Genomic DNA, 20,600 nt, shown 5'->3' with positions numbered 1-20,600 from the left:
CCTCGTTGTCCTCTGATGATAGAGCTGTTTCCCAAGCCAGGTCTGCATTGGCGGTTGCTATTCCTTCATACCGCGGTCGCTGCTGGGAACGCAATCCTGTGCGCCGCTTTGGGAGGCGGTTTGTCTTTCCCCGACTAGCCATCCCACTTCTGACACCATATGTAGCGGGGTTCTACTTCATACCTCCACAAACACAGGCATAGTCGGAGAAGTAGTGACGTTATTTTATTTTGCCGGTCTCCCAAAGTGAAAAACAACTATTTACAACAAAAAATGAAAATAGTGGAAAAAGACTGGAAACATAAATAGTTTACCCTGTACCACAAGTATTCACAACAAATGGAGTTCCTCATTAACTCTGACATATCATAACGCTTAAACCAACTCTCACTGGGCTTTACAGGTGCTACCTGCTCTGTAGCTTCCCCAGACTGAACCCCGTCCCAGGCCAAACCAGCCCCTTTTAACTGTATAGCCCCTCCCACTGGGCTTAACTTTCTCATACCACCAATAGTTTCATCTCGCAAGCGCGCGAGAATTCACTACTTAACCGGGAGAAATGGTGCGCCCGTCTTGCCAGCCACTCTTGCCGGAAGAGGAGACGGTGGTGCATATGCCTCCCACACTTGAAGAAATGTCCGTCTAAAATCAGGTTTGTGTAAATGTATGCTTAAATGCAACGAGAACGGCCAAGTGTGCACCCATGGTCGCGCCACTAACACAGAGGAGAAAACAGTTATAATAGTGAGGTTTGTCAACCAAGCATGCAAGAACGGAAGGGAACAGGGAATGTGTGTGAATGTGAACGTGTATGTGTATGTGTGTGTGTATGCGCTGCAGCATGTGACAGAGCCGGTCAGTGACAGAGCCGCTCCGTCACAGTCACCTTTATAGGTATAGGTTGAATGTCTGCCTTTTTTAAAGTGCTATTGAGCTAATTGACATGCTACAAAAATAAGAAAATGACCATGAGAAACATTTTATCTGCTTTAAGATTTGTATTTGTGGCTATATCAGCATGCAGACATTAGCATTTAGCTCATTATATGCTACATTACAGCCTCACAGGGTTGCAAATTGCTGTATATCATTATTTGTTTGTATGTGTGAAGAATCCTTAAACTTATGTCCTTCTTGTCGCAGAACAAAATTACTTTGTGTGCTCCTTAGTACATGTCATTACTCATCTCGAATATCGTAGAAGTCTATCATCCAAAATTCGAAGTCTTCAAGCGAAGTAGGTGCAAGTAAAGCTTGTTTGAAGGTTCTCTTGTCAAAGTCTAAGTTTTTTCAGTTAAGAGCATAATCAAAAGTATTTTTTGCTGAAGTGCTTGGCGCCAATTTCGAATGGCTAACCCTGTGTCACATGTCATATCTGCAATGTGAATCCATTGTTGTGGGGTATGTGATGTTGGGTGTCGAGGCTGAACAGATAAGAGCCCTTTATTTTCTCCTATGAAACAACAGCTTTAAAGCCAATATATAGTTTATACAGCTTCATTCAAATCATCTGTCCCCAGACACCCTCTGTCTTCTTCTCTTTCTGAAAAGGTGTCAGCTGGCAGCAACGTAATTAGAATCCACACAAGGTGTCAGATTGACTTTGGACAGGCTCAATGAGGCTTTCATCTTAAGGCTTTAAATCTTCACAAAAGGAGTAATCTGTTATATACTCGTCCAAACGATGTGTGGTGATGCTCAGGAACTAAAGGGTCTGTTATGTCCGTTAAGCTCTCATAAATATCACTTATAAATTCAATGCCTGGCAGCTATATCATACTGACATAGTACGGCAATCATTAGCCGGCACAGGGTTGTGTCAGTGTAAATCAGTGACTGAAGTGTTGTTGTGGACGCTGTCAGGTTGTGGCAGTGCATCTGTGGAAAGTGACTGCCAAGATTTTCATTTGGCTTCTTTCAATTGATTTATGCCAATTGCAGTTTTTGCTGGACCTTTGGAGAAAGAATAGAGAGAAGCTACCATCCTCTAAGTTGTATGGTAACCTGTCTGACACAAACATTCAAAGGCCGGAAGAGAACAGCCTATTCTTGTTTAGAAAGGGAGGACATTGCAGTAATAAGAGATGGCTGGAAAGAAGGGACAGTGAACGATCAATTGGAACAGAGTCAGAGGAAGGAGAAAAGATACACCAATAATTGAGATTGAAATCAGATGGAAAGACAAAAAAAGAGTAAATGTCTTATGGAGACAAAATCGAAATGAGATATTTTATCAACTACCGTACGGATGATGCACTTTGTATTGCTGGGTCAATTATTTCTGCATATTCTGGCCAAATGTAGAAACACATGTGAGATTTAAGCTGAAACTATTACTTGATTTGTTTATAGACAGAACAATTAGTCGTACCCTATTCTACAAGTGTTTACAGGAAATAAAGTAGGACATTTGGTAATTGTGATGGAAAATGTTCCCTACAGTTTGCATTTAACATGCCATCCAATTTATTATCAGCTTATTAATCAATAATGAATATAATCATTTCACTTTCCCTCAGAATTCAGTATTAAAGCAGCACAATAGCCCAACTGACAGGATATTAATCATTTTGATGATGAGCTGATGAAAAGGGGATCTGTGCTTCTCCTGCTCTGAACCTATTGAACTTCTATCAAAGCCCTTCATTAATCCAAAACTCTAAAGTTGAAGCTGTTGTCTTGCCTCCTAGGAAACAGTACCGATTTAACATTAGCATTACTCCATTTACCATTATGACAAATAGACGATATTCATTTTCAGGGTAGCAGTTTTAAGCATAAGTTCCAATGAATTAATTTAAATAATTTGACAGATAATACAGATGTGTGTATCTAGATATAACAAATGTAAAATCAATCATGGGGTTGACTAAAGGGTTATCACTCGCAGAAAAAACAAGTACAAGTGAGCAATCAAGGTACAAGACCCATGGCATATTGGAGTGATAACAAGCTAACACAATGTGCATACCCCTACTTCAACAATGTAAGACAAGAGAAACTACCCAAGATACCGTATGTATGAATGTATGAACTATTAAATGTTAGCGGTATTTGATATTGATCCGTCTGTATGCTAATGCGAGATGTGCAAGGTACAATACCTAGAGGGACAGCAAATGACAACTTATCCAACGCCAAGGTAAACTGACAGAAGGATTCCTTGACTGCCACAAAATGCTGACTTGTTGAATATCCCGAAAGTGAAGGAGAGCCTGGATTGACAGGGAGCTTTTCACACGGGAGATCTAAAGGTAAAAAGGTGGAGAGAAAGCAAGAGACACGGTGGAGGAGACGCTGAGATCTTAAGAGGGAGAGGGTCAAAGTAACGGAGAGTGCGACAGGCTTAAAAACACAGAGTTTGCGGGCCAGGCACGCCTCAGGGCCTGCAAACCTACTGCAGGGGGGATTAATGATGCCAGGTCACACCATGAGCATGTTTACAAAGAGACACAGCTGTTAGCTAGAGGACATAAACTGCACTCTAAAACTATAATAGCCAAAATGCAAAACAGATCTGCAGACTTCAGTGTGAAGACATCCGTTTGGTTTCAATTTCAGATTTAGGATATACATAAACACAGGCTTGAAAATACCCTGTAGGGGTAGACAACATGAGAGCATATGTTACAATATAGTAATTGTTCCGTATATTCCTACTTCTCTTTTTTTTCTTTCTCACGAGACAAGTTAAACAGTAAATCTAAATTCTGTTAAAATGGAAGCTTCAATGTTCTTGACATAACTTATCTTAAGTGTTACTAGTTGGCAGGTAAACATGTGAATATAAATACCAGCCTGATTTTATTCAGGCACATATAAAGCAATATAGAAATCACTCAAAGAGTATACCAAAAGAAGTAGCATAATTTTACATTTCCTGCAGATTTTGCTCATCTTTGCAAATCAATCATAAAATCATAAGTTCTTCCTCAGCCTGATTTTACTATGTCCCTCTGAATGTCTGCTCTAAAACCGGCTAAAGCCAGCTGGATATGCGACATATATTTACCCTAATGGAGACAATATTGCAAAATCTCTATCAGCGGACACATTCCCTTTGTTGCATGGTACATACCGCCATATTTCCAAACCAAAATATGTGAAGGGGTTAGAGAAGGAGAGATATGCTGTTGGGATGGTAGGGGGTCTCCTGTGGCTCTTTAGGGAAACTAGCTCTGCATTGGGCTTACTCACTGGACATTTTTAGGGCCACCAACTAGGACACAGATGTAGAAACAGACTTTTGTTACTAAATAAGGACCACAGAGCTCAATGGTGCCAAGAGGTTGACTATCCTGTTGTGTAACCTTGAACAAAACATGTTCCACTCAAGGTTATAGTGAGGGTGAACTCTTTTGTCTCTTAGTGAAAACATGGACTGCTCAACACGAGAGGCTTTTTATATTCATAACAATAACAAACAAGCTCTCCACTTTGTAGTCCGTGTAAATTACAGTGAACCCAGTGGCGACGCTGCAGTCTTAGTATCCATTACAAGAAGCTTTTTTTAACCCAGAGGGACGCCCTTAATTTAGCTGAGATGCTACTATAGGTGACCTGTGACTAGGCTGCAGGAGCGACTGTTCCAATGTGCTTTAACAATATAGGATACTCAGCCCTCTTATGTCATACCTCTCACTCTGTAGACTGTCAAAAATCTGTCAAAATTATAAATATTTTACTGCAATGTCTATACAATCTGGAAATCACTCATAGATTGAACAATTGTTGAGATTGCGAATAATCTGTCCATTAAAATAGGTGATAAATTGTATAATTTAATTTTGTTTTCCATCACTAAACACATTTGGACTAATTGGTCACATATTGACTAATGGTGTCAGTACTAATCATGTTTGACTGATGTTACAGTGTTAGCTTATTGTAGCTCATATTTCCGGTGCTGCATGAGATGCAGAATGAAAGAGATACATTTTGCCGCAAGCTATTATTGGTGAGACAACCATGAGCCACTCTGTCAGTGACATGTCAGCTGTTGCGGAAATGCGTTAAACAATTGGCAGGACAAGGCAGCAGCTTGACAAGGACAGTTGTAAAAGCATGGGGGTAAAATGAGGCAATGGAGCTACTTGGCAGGGTCAAAAACCTGGCAGCATTGAGGTTCAAAGAGCAGCCACCGCTGCCTGTCTGTTTCCTGCTGTTGTTGGCGGTGTTTACTCAAGACAGCACTCCTTGCTCATGGCAGACAGTCAGATATGTCTGGTAACCACAGGACTTAGAAACTCTCTCCACATCTCTGCCTAGCAACACATTGCAGTGACAGCTTACATCACCACCAGAGTCGTCTGCTACAAGCCTCTCAGCGGCGATCTGTAAATGTTAAAAGGCAAATCATGGATTATAAAAAAGTGACATGAAGTGATGAAAAGCCCTCCGGCCCAAAACAATCAGGCCCATTTTTTTTATATGAACATGGCATGGATTTTTGTAGTTGAGTCATCGTTTTGTCTGAAGTTATGCCTGTGGGAAAAATCATGCTTTGGCATGTTTGACGGCCACATGTATGAAGTACTTGCATAATTGATGGTTTGCTGGTATGTGATGTTAGCCATTATGCTGTTCAGTTAACATTTCTGCTCTTTCATGCAGCAGTCATGAATTTCATAGTCTTTGTCTGTAAATGAAATATGTCATTGTCATTGTTAATGACCTCTCCATTGGTATCGCACGTCTTCAGACACATGTAATTATTAAGGAAAATATGCATTGTGTCCCTTATAACATTAGTGGGTTTTGCTGGATCCAGTAGCCTCTTTTTTTACCATCATTTGGCTGGTGGCTGGTGCTAATTTACAAACGTGAAAAACAAAGCTTAATGTATGCAAGGATACAAATATTAAGTAAGCTGTCATTATGTAAGGTATTTTTATTTATTGTCTAATTTCCCCCAGTTGTATTCGCCTCTAAATAGGAGTGTTGCATATTAAACCGCCTGCTGTCTGCTCCCACATTTCTCGTCAATGTCAATTTCCCTAAATTAGGTATGGCTATTTAACAGTCATACTAGGGCTGTGCAATTAATCGAATTTTGATCGTGATTTCGATTTTTGGGTCAAACGATCTCCAAACTAATATAATCGAGTTGAAGCGATTCATTTGCATTTTCCGTTTTCTATGGTAGGCCTAGAGATTTTCTGAAAGAGACGCGCATGTGCAATTCAGTCCCTCCCCCAAAGTATTCAACGTGGCCCTGCTGACTGGCTCTCAAAACAGCTGTAAAGTAATCGTGATTATGATTTTCCATAATCGAGCAGCCCTAAGTCATACTCACACAGTTGCAGGCACACGAGCCCCATGAATGAAATCAAACGCAATTTTGCACTTGCAGCTATTCACTGATACATGGTTGCATCTCAGTGTGGGGATTTCAAATAAAGTCTGTTATGGAGTCTCTGTTGATGTTGCTCTACAGTCTAGGTCTGCAGGGCATTAGCATTTTGATAGGACTCAATTTTAGCGCATCCGCATGTGGTAAAATATAGTAATTCAAAGGTCACATATCATATTTAATGTAATGTTTTGCAAAAAGCAGAACAATTATAATTTGTATTGCGTCATGTAGTGGCTCACATTGAAAATGTATTCAAATAATGACTTTGGACATACTATTAAACAATAGCACTACATGATTCCACCGACGACTCTTGTGTTCATTTTATATATTATTTCAACTTTTTAAGCTCCCTTTTAGTTATTCTCACTGTTGACCTACATTTGCCTTTTTAACTGGTTGTGGCGATGTCATCCTTCAAACTCACATCAATAGACGATCTGCTTTGCTGATAGTGGCATAATGAATCACTGCTTGCCTTTTTAAAACAGGGCTGTAGATAAGAAGAAAGCGTGCTTTGAGTTGAAAATGTCAGACATTTCTGTATTTCTGCTGTTAAGATATATATTTGACAAAAGGCTTGAGTCCTACAGCTTATCGAAGGTAGTTCAACACGTAATAGCTTACTGTATAATAAGTAGAGCTGGGTTAAATGAGGACGGGGGACGTTCCAGAGTTGAGGGTTAATGCCCGGCCTTGTTGTAAATTCTTCCTGCAAGAAGGAAAGGTTTTACAGCCGTTGGGTTTTCCACTCTGTTCTCTCATGGCACATTGACTAATGTGACCGCTCCAGTGCCAACCCCCAACCAATATGTCTCTTAGGAGCTTGTTAGCCATGGACCTGCAGTGACCCAGACGCCCTCGCTTGTTCCCTTAAGCTGAAAAAAGTTACTGATTTCCTTTTTTTCTTTCTTTACTGCCTTTTTTAGACGGGGTACGATAACCTGTTCACCCCTTGGATTGCCTTGGCTCATACAAAATAAAACATGGGTCAATAGATGCAAAATGAGCAGGGAGTATTTGTCTTGACTGAAATAATGAATTGTCAGAAATAAACATTTTTTGTCTTACTTTAGCAACTTTTTGAGTAAAATCTCTGCAGTTGTCAGGCACAGACAATATTGTTTTACATTGTTTCTGCATACAAATACATAATACAGAAGTATAAAAATAACAATAGCTTCTGCAGTGTTGGTAAGCACACCGTGTGTGGATCAATCCATCATGCATGAACACGCTGCTGAAGCTCAGATGCTGATTGGTGCTGAATGTTGCCCGTCTCGGCCTGCTGCCCCCCTGCTGAATCCCCTCCTTCTTTCCCCATTAGCCAATCAATAAGACTCTAAGCACACCTGAACTGCTGCTGCCTCAGTGCTGCTGCTAAGTGCTTTTGGTTTTAGAGTTTATAGAAACTAACAGCAGTCGCAAGAGCATCTGGAGGGGTGTGGTTATGGCGACCAGTTTAAGCCGACTATTATTTTTAAGCCTGCGTACAGTAAGTATATGAGGAGTCAGGAGATAAAAAAAGAGAATGAGGAAGACACATTGGTGCCTTTTAAAGTCCAACAGAAGAGTTTTATACCCATCCATGACCCAAATCATTTATAATGCACATTTCTCTCAAATGTTTAATGTCAAGTCAGTTCTTATGAATAATGCACCCATGGCTTATGGTGCGTATTAACCTTTAAGTCTGTGCATTTCGAGCTTGTTGATGGAAATAAAAGGTTGCAGTGCGAACATTTTATGTGTTTACCCCCAAATGACATCCAGAAAAAAGTGGTAATGAAAACTATATAATCATTTTATTGACATCTATTGTAAAATGCTATGTAAATAATATATACATTTTATAGATTTTGTAAGATGGAAAATGAAAAACTAATTTTGCACGACTATTATGCCTTGTCTATTGGCCTCTTTTTTTCTTTTCTTAACCAGACAAGCACTCTTGTTGTTCCCTTAGCTCACGCTGCCTCCTACTCACCCCCCCCCCCCCCCCCCCCCCCCCTCTTCAAGCTTCTGGGAGCTGTCCCATGTTTCCTCAGCTCTCTGCTATTGGCTGTTGGACCCCTCGGCTGGAGCAGAGAGGGTTAAGTGGCTTGTTGAACACAACCCTCAGCTGTAGCTGTTGATGGACGACAAACTTGTTCACTTTTCCCACACACATTTCCCAAACTGATCTGGGACCTGAACCCCTTTGACCTCAACCCTCGTCTCAGCTGCCATCATGTGGGCTTGGCGGCAGTATTTCTATTTTCCTGAATATTTCCTCTCAGTGCACGGACTCTCACAGCTGAGCAAGGTCAAAGTCACATGTAACTGAATGTTATATTGTGATTTCTGCTTGTTTTAATGTGTAATTCAAGTCATGCAGTGCGTAGGAGTGTGTTTGCACATTTTTCAGAAGAACATGGGATCCTCTTATGCACCTGTCACCCTTCAGAAATGCCCAATAGGACGCATTAAATAGTGAGAGGTCAAAGATATAGAATTATTTTCATCCGACCAGCTGCTGCTTACATTTTCACAACATTAAATATGAGAGGCAAACATTGTCGAACAGCCGCCTATATTTCTTTGATTATACAACAATAACAGTCTTAACATATAGTGAGATGTTATCCCAATAACAAGTAACCACTACCTTCTTCAGTACATGCACAAATAAATGCTATGCTTAATAATCTGCTCACCTTGAGCATCTAGTTTGTTGCAATTTGCTTTTCCGTTTGCTTTCGACTAAACACATACACTTTATGAAACATAATATGATCCTTGTATTGATATAAATAGTTTGTTCCACTATCCACATCTCATGTTCTCCAGACATCACCACGATCATCATTTGGTATTCACGATGCAGGATTTTTCCCCAGTCGATGATTGAAGTGCTGACTTGTGTAAAGCTTTAGCGCGATCTGTAATATGCCTCAGAGCCCCCCAAAGTTAGAGCCTGACAGTTGGTTGGCCTTCAAGCGGGGGTAAGCAATGCTTTACTGGCAATTTGTTTTACAGTGTGAGGCATTGAATAAGTAGCGTAGCGCCGGGCACCGTCATGCTCGGTGCTCCTCATGGAGCTCTGGTAACCTGTTTGATTTGTTGCATCTACACGGCTTTGCTCTCTCTGGAGGACGCGTGTGCTTCCTTTCTTCTGAGACCAATTTGATGTGCAACTTGACACAGAATCCATTCATGATTCCAAGATAACTTTTTAAGCAAACGTTTGGACCTGTCAGGGCTCTGTGAAGCGTTACTGTACAATGCTGGAGTTTGGGTTTGTAACTCACAGATTGATTTTCCTTGTTGATAAAGTGATTCAAAGACAAAAATCAAAGCCAGATGGACGAAAAGAGTAACATGCACTTGACCTTTAAATAACCATCATATTCACATTTGTCACAACCAACAATACAGTCAAGTCTAATTCATATTTTAAATAACATTTTCCTGTGAAAATAATGCTGTGTTTATAATAATTGATTTGAATTTGATCTTTTTTAGCCCTTATATGAACTGTCTATGGTCAGTGCTATTTGACTGGAGCACAGAGCAACGTGTGTGATGGGTCTTTATATTGCTTTATCCAGTTTTCCAACTAAATAATACTGAAAAACAGCCACATGGGGCAGCATAGCACAGTTTCTGTGACTTAAAGCCTCTTTTTCGTTGGTTAAAAAATGACAGACATTTCCTTGTTATTCATCTTTTCAGATACAGACAGACATGCACTTTTTCGTTAGCTTTCACCTACTGTAGGTATTGAAATTGATGCAGCGATTTCCCACTCATTAAGCCCATCAGTCATCACTACAATTCCACATGCAGTACAAACACAGAATCCTCTATAAAGCTACAAGACATGCACATAAAGTAACATAATAAAAACAAACATATCTTACCTTACATATTTCCCTCAGGTTCAGTGCTACCTGCCTGTCCTTTTCCTTGTCATTTTTCACACATTGTATTATTAATTGGGAACATTTGTAGCTGCTACCGGGCAACGCTGTGGCATATCTAACACACCGTGCACGTGCCAGAAACATCAGCACTAGACACTCAGGTATAATAATCTAAGAATGGACTCCTGTGCTGCGTTCTGCAGCCTAATTGGAAAGAAAATTCACAAGTGCGTACCGCTGCGTATTGACTAAAAGCATCACTCACAGCAAAAATAAATCGCTCTTGATTATTTCTCCTTCTAAGTCCCAGTCTTGTTTTATTGTTTGAGCTGTTTGGTGCTTCCTTATCCAGTTTCAGTCAATTGTTTGATGTTTCCCTGTTGCATGGCTATTATTAAACTGAATTTATTCACAACAGCAACAAACCGGTTTACCAACTCCAGCAAAACTGCTCTCTGACCTCTTAACTGTGACTTGTATGATCACAGCACAAATGATACAAAAGTAAAACCTAAAACAATAGAGAATTTATTTAAACCTTAAACTAACAGTGTTGAATTGAATATGTGCATGACCATTACTCGCACAAAAGCTCTGTTAAGCCCAGTGTGGAACTCCCCGTGGAACCGTACCAGTTTAATGTGGAACTGCAAGCTTTCAACTTTGGGAGCAGCAGGCAGTTTAATGTCTTCAATATGGCATCAAATCCTCGTGCCAAACACTCAGCCACATCAGGAGAGGACATCACCAGCCTAGTTTTCCTGGGAGTTCCCCAGTTTTCACTGCCCACTCACTGACCAAAGTAACACATCAGTTAATTTTCAGCTCACGGTTAAATTCTTCTTACCGGCCTATAGAAATATATAAAACAACCTGATCGTTGATTCGAATATAAGCGCCCGGAAATGTTTGATGTCTCTTACCAATTCCTGAAAACAAAGTTCAGACCGGCTTTGCTTCCATTTACATTAACCGTTACATAATAGTAGTAATGCAGCTGCCACAGTCAGTCCGGAGATTAGGCCCAGTTAATGGACACTTTGTTGCATGCTGGAGCCACACAGGCAGAGACACAGATGTGGTTGTCAGTAGCAACAGTCAAGAGCCATAGAAGATTCTCCACTGTCCACAAACTCTCATTGGCTCACATGTTACACAAATTTCCAAGCCTCTGCAAATAACTATGAAAGAGAACAAAGGGATCACACAAACATCATGTCTTTATACCTCCAGCTTTTCTATTCCTTCCTGTTCACATATCGAGTTGTTGGGATTGTGCATGGACGGCTCTTAACTGTCAACACTCAATAGTGGATTTTCATGCTTGCTTCATCTCCTGAACAATTTGTGTGTGTGTGTGTGTGTGTGTGTGTGTGTGTGTGTGTGTGTGTGTGTGTGTGTGTGTGTGTGTGTGTGTGTGTGTGTGTGTGTGTGTGTGTGTGTGTGTGTGTGTGTGTGTGTGTGTGTGTGTGTGTGTGTGTGTGTGTGTGTGTGTGTGTGTGTGTGTGTGTGTGTGTGTGTGTGTGTCTGTTAGAAGCAGAGAAAGAAAGATAAACAGAGGAATGGCCTACTGCAGATATGTGGTTCAGTCTGCTCCAATTTTTCTTAAGAAGAGTATAGGCTGGAGAGAAGAAGCAGAGAATAAGTCCAGAGTTGCAGGTGTGAGAGGGGATCCTTCTGGGAGCAGGAGGGTGTGAGAGAAAGGATTCACATTTCACTGGATGAAAGAGCAAGTGAAGAAACAGAGAAGAGTATTTGTCAGGTGTTAGTGAGTGTCAGAGTGAAGGGAGACAGGAAGCTGAAAGCCTCTCATCAGAGGGATACGAGAGCTGTTACTGCCTGGGATGAGTTTCGGAGGACTTGCTGCTTTTTTTATAATAGGAAGCTTTTGTGTGTGTGCGTACATGTGTTGGTGTGTGTACCTTTTTTCACAGCTGTTGGGATGAAATAGCAGAATAAGTATTTCTGCTTTTAAAGGAAACTTTCTGCAATAGTCAGGTGTTTAAGCTGTATACATCGGACCGAAAAGCTCTACTTGTTCTCAAATAAATTCCAGTTGCTGTAATCTGATGTACTTATTTAATTCCCTGGTAAGCTACTTCCAACGAAACCCCAAACTTCCACACACCTTTGATGGTGAAAGTATGTCAGAAAAGTGGAAGGATACAGCTATTAAAGCTGTTGAAAGGCTTTTTATGTGCAAAAGTCATGCAGTGTTGAGTGTTATGATGCTATCATCACAGATTGACAAGAACCAATCATGTAAAGTCATTCAGGAATAATTAATACGTATAGCTAGCATTCCCTCCTTCAAGAAACAGCAGGTAAACATAGAGACCTCTTTATAACATGTGCAAAACATACAGTAAAAGAAAGGGTCAGTAATATATGATTAACATGTATTGAAATAAGAACTGGTTTTCTCTGTATATTTAAAAAGAGTATGTCTCTTTCTTTGTGATCCTTTATTTATTTATTCTCCCATTTAAGCAGCTGAGCCCTTTCCAGGATTCCCACCCACTCTGTAATTGTGTTATTCCTTGATTAAGGAGAGGGAAACTTCATCATACTGTCTGTAATTCCTGCCATCTTTCCCTCTTGACCTTCCTCCTACTTGGTCATTACGCCCTGTGTCTCATTTTTTCCATTTTCTTCCCTCCCTTTCCCTGTCTCTCACGCTCTCTCTTGACATATCTGCTCTCATTTAATCTCCTCCTCTTGCACACTTCCTTCTGTCGGTCCCCTCACATTCGCAGGCACAATAAGCCCCAGAGCAGATTCCCTGCTGCCCTTCTCCACATGCCACACTCTTCATCATATTGAAGCAGAGAGGGTAACATAGAATCACATTTTGGGGCATGGTAGAATTGATAACGACAGCCTGGGCTCATTCAAGGACAGATACGTATAAGAGAAATGATATGACTTTGCTTGAGTGTTGACGCAGCAAATTGAACTAAAATACCTCCCTGAGCAGCAGCTAGTGTTATGTACTGATGTGCTGGCTGAAATTCTATATACATTTAGTGATCATAAATAAAGTTTATGTTATGGCATTGTACATGCAAACCGTCATCTGTATTAACCAACAATTATGTTTTAATCGTAAAACAAACCTAAAGCTTTCTTCTCTTATGTTGATATTTCTCTAATCTACTATCTGGTTGTTCCGGTGTTCAGTTTAAGAAAAAAAACAGGAAGAGGAAGTGAAATAACACTGCAGACGCTACAATACAGCTGTAAAGGATAGCCTGCAATCTTTGAATATGTATGCGGATAAAACTCTAATACAGTTATAATCATCTTTATTCCAGAATTTATATTTATGCTTCAAAATATGATAGTATCTCCAGAGGAAATATGGCCATTAGGGCTTGAGTGAATTCTGTGATACATAGGTGAAACACTATGGATCTGCACACAATGTCTCTTATTAAGTGCACAAAAGAAGATGTCCAATTGTATTTGTGTAAGACCTTAGCTTGTACATTAGCTGTTGAATTACCCAGCTACATGTTTGTTATATTTAATATAACTGGAGAATAAAGAAATCAAAATGATATCAGTGTTGTATTCACAAGCATCTTCTATTTAGTCTGAACTTAATCAATGTCTAATTACTTTGTTCTTTTTGAATGAACCTTTCCTCTGAGACCTGCAACACAAGACACTCCATTAGAAACCCATTAAAGTGACAAAGCAGAATATTACTTTTTCACCCGAAACACTTTGGCATTTAAGTGGCTTTTCAGATGAAATGTTATGACATGCTTGCAGTTTGTCATTTAATAAAACATTACACTCAGCAGCACTAAAGGATTTGCTGCAAATCATGCACATAACGCCAGGCATGCTCTGCCAAGGCAATATTCAGGAAAACAACAGCCTCCTGAGGACCTTTCTGAGAATACTACACTCGAATAATTTTTCATCGCCCTAGAGACATAATTGGTGTTAATTTCTGCTCATGAAACACATTTGGTATTGATGGTATTTATAAAATGGATTCTGAACAAATTGAGGGGCGCTGAAAAGGATTTGTTTTCAATTCTACCTTCTAGGTTTTTTGCATATGGTAATTGCATTGGGATAATTATTCAAATATCTTCATGTTTCATTCTCTGGGCACATTTCAAATTGGTTTTATTTAGCCTCCACAGTTCTTCTGTTTTCTATTATAACGTGGTTGGTTAAATTAATGCGGTGAAATGCCAAGTCCCAGGGTGCATTTTGCTAATATTATAGGAATTATAATTAAAGCTGTATTATTGCTTGTCAAAACTAATATTGTAGATTTAAAGGAATACACTTATTGGCTTTACAGATTGATATTAGGATGGTATTGATCATCTTGCCTAAATATATTATTAGATATTCCAACAACAAATTACTATAATTATATTTGATTAAAGAAATGGACAAAGTGTATTCTTGTTTATTTCCATCATCATCTTACTGCAAAGTAAATCTTCACACATAGAAAACTGTGGGGTCAAATAACAACATCTGTCTCAGCTTCTCACAGTTAAAGTAACATTTAATGAACATTGCCACTTATGACCTCTCATTATCTCTGTGCACAGAATATAAACATCCTCACGGCCACAGCAGGCTGGTGAAGAGTGTCAGTAATGAAAAGAACATACTGGAGGTGGACAATTACACATTATATAAAACCTATTGGATGTCATATAAATGCAACGTGTTGTCAGGGGACACATATTATCACTGCTCAGTTTCCTGATAGGTGCTGTCACAAAGCTCTCCATCTTCCTAAGTGCTTTGATTCAATAGAACACTATGGTGCTGAAGTGTCCATGCTCAGGCCATTTTAAAGCTGTAATGCTGGCAGACACCTGTCCCTGGTTTGTCATGGAGCGCGGAAAATTGACAATTTTTCACTCTGCATACAGCAGTGATGTGTTCATTCATCTGATAGCCGCTGTGAAAATGACATTCACGGACTAACAAAAGCCTGTTTTTTGTCTACTCGGTTTAGTCTCTCTGGCTGCAGCCCCCCCGCCCCCGAGTCCTCCTTACACCAAGTAAGAAATAACAGTTATACATTTATTTTGAATGGCCAGCCAAGTACATTCAGCATCCTTTCATTACAATAGGAATTGACAATGAGTCACCTTGAGATTGCCGATGGTTAGCGTGGGCGACTAGCTCCACATCGCACTTGCCTGCCTAGTCCATTACCTCTATCTATCTACAGGGTATTTATAGGGCACCTTGAATTGGGGTCTTGAGGCAGGTGACGCAGGGGGGGAAAGGCCTGTCCTGGCTCGTTGTGATTAATGCTTGAATACGCAAGCTTTATCATAAGTCCGGCAGCCTCGGGAACAGAGAATGTCAGTGCAATTAAAGGCAGTTGCCAGATGTAAGAGAGGGGAGGCAGTGGCTATCTACAGATTGCAGACTGAGTCGGGGCACACAGGCAGCGCGGTGAAGGCTCCAGCTACAGCACCTTTTCATTCCTTAATCACCTCCACTATTCATTAGGGCCTTCTTTTGTTCCAGCCGCCGACTTTTCCTGCGAAGTGCCAGCAGATAAAATATGGCATGCTCAGAAAAGTGAAGAGCGCGGAGTACCCCATTAATCTGCGACGGAGAAAAAGATAGAAAATTAGGAGGGAAAAGGAGAGGTGATGTTGGAGTGGTGGAGTCAGTCAGCTAAGGAAGAAGAGAGAACCTGAGGGAGAAGGCTGGTGACAGGAATGTGAGAAATTGCGTGGCCATGAAGAGGTTAGTAATTCATCTCGATCGTACCGTTAAGACTGTTGGAACATTCAACCAGGAGAGTATTACAATGTGGGAAGTTTTATATGACAATCCTACACAGTGCAGCTCATTAAAGCTGGGACTGCTGGAATTACCTCCACAGTCATCTCCACAAACCTGTGAACTTTAACGCTGGTGCAATAACTGGATGTAAATTGGTGGTTTTATTCAATCGTTTAACCTGTTTGAGCGTATCGGTGTTCTTCCTGCTACCTTCAAGTGAAAGTATCAAGGTTTTCAGAAAATGAAGTCTATTATTATTTTGCCTAATCGAGAGTTAAGTCATCCTGAGTGGTTTGACTTGTCAGAGCCTTTCAGAAGGATAAAGCAAAAATGAAAGGTTTGCATGTGTGTCCCGACCGCAGAGAAGCATAAAAGCTTACTGGCTTTGAAATAATGGCTGCACCAGTGATTTTACAGTGTTGGTGATACAGAAATACATTGTGACATAAAAACTGCTGTCGGTTCATCCTGTAGAGACTGACACATGGGCCTTTGTAGATAAATGGGAATACTTCATTACTTTCAATAAGCCACTGTTCATTAAAATGCGCACTCAAATGCTTGAGTGACACTCACTATGACAGCAATATAACAACAATCAAACTAAGGCAGGGTTTGAAAATGTCATGCTCCCAAATATTTCCCTCCCCTCAAGGATTACCTTTTCGCCCGACTACAAACTATTTGAATGCCCAAAAGCAAGTATCTGAGTTCTTTAAAGCACAATGAAGTCGGCATTTCGACTTCCTTTACACTCCGTGAGGTAAAGGAGGCTTTGCTTCCTCTATTTTTTTGAGGGAATAGTTTATTTTGGGAGATGCACCTCTCACTGACAGGATTTTGTGTTTACCCCCCACTGAGAAGAGTAACAACAGGGGGCTCCCGTTGACAAAGGCTGAGTCCTCCATGTAAGTTTTGCTGCAACATTGTAAAGGTTAGCATCAGACTCCCATGGGAGCTGGCAGTCACGTAGTCAGGGTCACTGAAGACACTCAGTTGTGTAACTTCTTCATGGTCAGAGAAAAACAGCTGATCGGGGGGGCATGGCTCTTTTTAAAGTGACCATATGCACGACAGTTTCTAAAATAACCATAAACCTCGTACAGACTTTCTGTAATGAAATGTGTTATTTGTTCTAAAAACGTTTAAAGAGCTGTTTTAAGTTTAGAGCAACTAACAATGTGTTTGAGTACCGGTAGCCCCTATTTGCTGGAGAGTGGTTTCGATGAACAACAGTTATTTAAGTCCGTGGGCTAAATCATTATTTATTAAATCACAGCATTATTACCTGTTCCCTGAGTTGTGTGCTCGGCTGGTTTATTATTGATGAAGTGAATTGATAGAGTTCGATGGTGAGGAAAATAGAATCAAGCCATAAGGTGTGATAAAGTCTCATCATTGTTTAAAAAAAACATAACAAATACATTTCTGCTGCAGTGCAGTTCATTACTTTATTATAAACGCAATACATCCTGCAAGAGTATAACAACCAATGCCTCCACTGCTATTGTGTATTACACTTTCCAGAGACAAAATAAAACAACTAATTGTGAGGAAACGGTTGGGAGGGCTGATAAAAGTGATGTGGAAATCTACATATTCAAATCTGAATATTCAAACAGCTGAAAATGTTGATGTTAAAATGTTATTCAGCTCTCCGGGATTTTAATTAAAATGGTGAAAAGATGGCCAACCTTACTTTACCAACCTGCTGGATTTCCAAATTGCAATTTCTTATTTTAATTACACAGTGTCTTTTTAGGTACTGCAAACATACTGATTCTGTAATTTTATGCCACAATATAAACTGTGTGGCACACAGCCACACTTGCAGGGAGAAGATAGGGGAGCTTGTGTCTTTCTCAGATAATATTGCTGGTTGCGCGTGAGGAAATGAGGAAAGAACGGACAGGGAAGCTGGAAGCGGAGAGGAAATTATGCTCTTATCTCAAATCCTTAATAGATATCTCCCCGAACATGATTTAAAGAACAAGTGAAAGTAGAGTTTTACAGAAAGCTTCACTCATATTCAAGGTGTGGTCTAGCACCTTATGGCAAATGCTGAGTGCCAGAGATTCAATTTTTGATTGTTTCTATAACTCCTCTATACTTTCTGCCCCTGATATCTCATCCAGTGTATTTCTGCCAACCGCTGTGTGTCTATCTACTCACTGTGCCACTGTCTGCATGTTTCTTTGACTTTAGTGAGCTGCGATGAAGATCAATATGAGACTATTGGACAAAATATTCTGTGCAATGAAGGCAGATTGATTCAGAAGCACTGACGGTGACTCAGACAACATTACAATTACCTGCTTGATAAAAATCATTGCCGCCCATATCAGAACTAGGTCTAAAAATCTGAAACAATAATAAGATCAGCAGCCTGTCCAAACCTCTAACTCTAATGGGTCTACAAAAGGAGAAACACTGAGAATGATTTCTTGCTTCTTGTTGTTTAGAAAAACACACATCATTCCATAATTTGACTTGTTTTTGTGATTAGGGCAATCATTAGTGCGAAATCTCTAATGATAAAACGTTGCATGCTTATTTTTTTGTTGCATACCCAGCCATTTCTTAACGTCGGGCAATTGATTCTTACAAATAGGTAACTGTATCAGTTGTAATGTCAACTTACGTCATACATTGACACATGAATCCAGTGTGGACATGTACTGATGAAAAAATGTGTGTGTAGTTTTCCTTTACTTTTGTTTTAATAGGCTTTTGATTACAGTGTCAATAGTGTGACTGAGAATGTTATAAAGAAGTTAATTTCAGATGTCATACTTTCATTTTTTTGCATCTACTGTGACATGTCTCCATGCTTTAATGTTAAAAAAGTGATTTATTTCTCTCATGCTGCCTGTGCTGCAGCACCGCTTTTCACCCTCTGTCTGAAACCAGAGCCCAGTCTGCTCTGATTGGTAAGCTGCCTGGCTCTGTTGTGATTGGTCAACCTCTTGGAGATGTCCCAGCCCCTAACCTATCACGTGTAATGTGTTGCAGTGCCAGCCATTATGTAGTGATGTCACTATGTTAGGGAACTACACAGATCCAATGTAGGCATATCAGGCAGGGGGGGGAGTGTGTGGGAGAGAAACTCCCACTGCAGGGAAACCCGGGCACTTAAGTCTTTGCAGACCATTTATATGCACACAAACCTATAGAACACACTACAGGAAAGGGAAAAGCATAACCGTGCCCCTTTAATGCATTTGAGTTGACATCATTATAATGTCATTAAAGAAATTCTAATAATTTAAGGTCCTCATATTTTGGCTTGAACCTATTTTCATTGCATATCCAGTAAACAAAATGTTGAGTCATTCCGGAGCTCACTCTGTAGCGTATTCCCCTGCTCCCCTCCATATCACTTTTCCTCTCCATCCACATCAAGCCACCATCAAGGCTCACTTTTTTCTTTGCGTTTATTCCGACACACATTTCCCTTGGTAAGTTTATAAATGTTGTTGAGTGCCTGTAGAGGGCACGGTGTGAGGAACATAAAACATTTTCATGAGTTTGTTGGGCAGCAGCAGCTTGAAGCCAGCAGATAAGTACACCCTGTGAATTTTAACATTATTCAAAAAACTGTGTAGCTGCTGCCAGAGGCTGCACCCTGGGCAACTTGGAAAAAACATAGATTGGCAAAATGTAATGCACAGTTATTAAAAAGACAACCCTCATGCCCTCTTACCAATCATTTGGGCTGGGGAGTGACTGCTAGGCTCTTATTTGTAGCAGCATAAGGTACGATTTATCCCTCCATAATGACAACAACATTCCGACTCCTCAAGCTCTTCACCCAGGCACATCTGTGCAAAAATACTGCAAATAAAATCAAGCTGTATCCGCGGCTTACTCTGCGGGTGGTGGACTGATGGAAAATGGAACAGGACGAGGAAGAGGAGGCCGGAGAGGAACAGAGGTTGAACAGTGAAGTTAAAGAGATGTAGTTCGCTGGAATCTGAATTTAATTGTGTGTGGAAAAGCATAATCTTAAAGCCTTAGACATTTTTTGCCACATTAAGTCCCTTTGAAAATGTACACTTGTGACCTTTTGAGAATTTTACTTTGGAATAGAAGCGTCTATGGGTTGTGAAGTTGACTGCACCGCACATGCTGAAGTAACAAAATTATTTCAGGAAATACCCTTTTGTGAGCTGACCTGGAGCAATGCATTTAATAAGCATTCACACACCACTAGGGAGGCTGGCCAAATCTTTTTTTAAATAACTGAACCTCACCGGAAATAATATCTCACTTTGGTCATAAAAATGCTAATACGTATATTCAGCAGTCTCTCAAAGTAGCGACTATGTATGTGTGCACCTGCATGTGTTTAGGCTGGGATGCTTTTGCTACACGCTCTCCCCTGAGACAGTAGCTGCGCTGATGAATAGGAACTGAGGAATGAGTAGAGTACAGTGTAAGGAGAGAGGAATAAAAGTTCATGATGTGTGTATTCAGAGGGATGTGTGGCGTGCTAAATTAATCATTTTGTTTCCGTTGCGTTGTTTGAGGAAAAATAATGAGGAGTTTAACAT

The 20,600-nt window shown here is 40.3% G+C and overlaps 1 protein-coding gene across 1 annotated transcript in view; it reads left to right on the top strand.

Moving 5' to 3' along the window:
* kazna (kazrin, periplakin interacting protein a) overlaps positions 1 to 20,600 on the top strand; it is a 157,438-nt gene that overhangs the window by 84,804 nt on the left and 52,034 nt on the right. The window lies entirely within an intron of this gene.

The sequence above is a fragment of the Eleginops maclovinus genome, chromosome 1, assembly GCF_036324505.1.
Source record: "Eleginops maclovinus isolate JMC-PN-2008 ecotype Puerto Natales chromosome 1, JC_Emac_rtc_rv5, whole genome shotgun sequence".
Lineage (NCBI taxonomy): Eukaryota > Metazoa > Chordata > Actinopteri > Perciformes > Eleginopidae > Eleginops > Eleginops maclovinus.
The sequence above is the reverse complement of the archived record's forward strand: the minus strand, read 5'-3'. Positions and strand labels throughout refer to the sequence as shown.